At 37.8% G+C, this 2,571-nt stretch overlaps 1 pseudogene; it reads right to left on the bottom strand.

Moving 5' to 3' along the window:
* Positions 1-251: 251 nt before the first annotated feature.
* Positions 252-1,250, bottom strand: LOC114622678 (annotated as a pseudogene).
* Between the last annotated feature and the right edge of the window lie 1,321 nt (positions 1,251-2,571).

Here is a 2,571-nt window from a genome sequence, read left to right as displayed (position 1 = left end):
GGATACTGTTTTAGAATCCTTTCTGTTAGTTTTGTGTCTTTTTATTGGAAAACTGAGACCACTGATATTGAGAGATATCAAATGACCAATGATTGTTGATACTATTTAGTTATTGGTGGTGGTGGTGATGAGGTGTGTGTATGTGTGTGTGTGTGTTTCCCACCCTTTGATATTTCTGTTCTAGAATTATTTATTACCTCTGTTTTCATAGCTCTGGTTAACTTTTTTTTAAAGATGTAAATTTTAATACATTATTTCTTTTTTGAACTTGAACAGGAACCAGAATGGGTTGATCCGGAGGATGACCTGTGGTGCCTTTCGGATGACCATGATCTCGTTCGTCTTTTTTTTCGAACAGCTGGTGAAGAAGGTCTATAGCGACTCCACTTCCTGTCTCTTTCAGGAGATGATGAAGAACTCGAGTAAGATCTTTTTCTTGTGGAAGAAGATCCCCTGTGGGACCTAGACCTGGATCTTGATTTTGAACCACGGGATCTGGAATGTTCTCTGGAACCGGAGTGAGACCTGGACTGTGAGCTGGAAGAATTTCTTGAACTGGACCTGGACCTGGACCTTGAACTTGAGGGGGAGGATGAGCGTGATCAAGACCTTGAGTGAGACAATCGTGACTTTGAGCGGCTCCGCCTATTGCTTTTTGTTCTGTTATTATCTTCTTCTTCACTGGCATCAAGATTATACTTTGAGAGATCAGCATCATCTTCATCCTCGTCCTCATCTAGCTTATATTTAGATAGATCTTCATCCTCATCCTCTTCATCTCCCTCTGATTCTTTATCTTCGACTTCCTTTAATATAGATGCAGGACTAACTGCTTTCCCTCTGTATTTTTTCTTTTTGTGTCCAAATTCATCATATTCCCCATCAGATTCTTCTCTTTCTATATATTCAACATTCTCTCTTTCATTAAAACCACCTCCATATCCTGTTCTTTCTTCTAATTTAGCATACTTTGGAGTATTACACATGTTACACTCTTATCTTCTAGCCCAATTCACATTACTGCAAGTTTTGCAATGTCAATCATTGGCACTAAATAAGCCCCGGCTCTTCTCTGCCAGTGTCTTTCCTATTTCTGTTCCCCCAGCTTTCATCATCTTGGCCTCAGCTGTCTTCTCTCGACCACATCTGTTACAGCTGGTTCTCCTAAAAAAAGAAATGTTTACATTTCCACACTTCTTGTCAGGGCAGATCCAGTCCCCGTCACTGACTCGGAAATTCTTAGTCGACATCTTGAACGCCAGCAGCAGTGCTGAGCTGCAGGTCTGGTTGACAATTTTAGGGTAGAGTTTTCGTTCTAGCACCCTGTGTAAGGCTGAATTTGTAGATAAACATTGCTTAAATTTGGTTTTATTATCGAATATATTATTTTGTCCATCTATGGTGATTGAAAGTTTTGCTGGGTATAATAGTCTTTGCTGGCATCTGTGGCCTCTTAGAGTCTGCATTATACAGGCCCTTCTGCCTTTAGATTCTTCATTGAGAAGTCAGATATAATTATAATAAGTCTACCTTTATATGTTTCTTAGTCTTCCTTTTTCTTTTAGCTTTTAATATTTTTCATTGTTCTGTAGATTTAGCCAGGCTGAAAAGATGGCTCGGTAGATGTTTTGACTAGTATGTGGGCAAGGGACTTTCTTTTCTGGTCTAATCTATTTTGTGATCTGTATACTTCTTGAAATCTCATAGATATTTCCTTCTTTAGGTTGTGAAAATTTTATTCTATGATTTTGCTGAAAATATTTTCTAGACCTTTGAGCTGGATTTCTTCTGCTTACTCTCTTCCTATTATTCTTAGATTAGGTCTTTTCATAGTGTCCCCATATTACCTGAGTATTTTGTGTCAGGAGATTGTTAGATTTAACATTTTCTGTAACTAATGTATATATTTTTATCATATCTTTGAAGCCTGAAATTCTTTCTTTCATCTCTTATATTCTAGTGGTGAAGTTTTTCTCTGCAATTCCTGTTCGAATACTCTAGTTTTTCATTTAGAGAATATCCTCAGTTTGGATTTTCTTCATAGATTCTATGTTGTCTATCTTTAGGTCTTAAACAGTTTAATTAATTTCCTTTGTACTGGTGTGTGTGTGTGTGTGTGTGTGTGTGTGTGTGTTTCTGGATTTCCTTAAGGGATTTATTAATTTCCCTGGTTTGTGGTTTCTTAGATTTCTTTAGTGTTTCATTTCCTCTTTAAGACTTTCTACCATCTTCATAAGGCTGTTTCAAGGTAATTTTCTTGGGATTCAATTATGTTGGAATATTTAGTATCTGCTTTATTAGGCTTGTTGTACTCCAGTGGAGATATACTGTCCCAGACGTTATTGATTCTGTTTTTATGTTGATATCTAGGCATCTGGGAATGGGATATTTTTAGGTCTAGGTAATAATATCAGGTTTTATGTCTGCTGAGTGAGTGTTTTGTCCGTTGGTTTCTACATCCACACTGGACTTTAGGAGAAGGTGGTAGCTGTGCACTGCCTAATAGGACATTTTCTGTGAACCTATTTCCCTGGCCTAATAGCTTGTGTGCTCCACGATTAGGCCTGCAGG

The sequence above is a fragment of the Grammomys surdaster genome, unplaced genomic scaffold (assembly GCF_004785775.1).
Source record: "Grammomys surdaster isolate TR1022 unplaced genomic scaffold, NIH_TR_1.0 191, whole genome shotgun sequence".
In the NCBI taxonomy this organism is placed as follows: Eukaryota; Metazoa; Chordata; class Mammalia; order Rodentia; family Muridae; genus Grammomys; species Grammomys surdaster.
The sequence above is the reverse complement of the archived record's forward strand: the minus strand, read 5'-3'. Positions and strand labels throughout refer to the sequence as shown.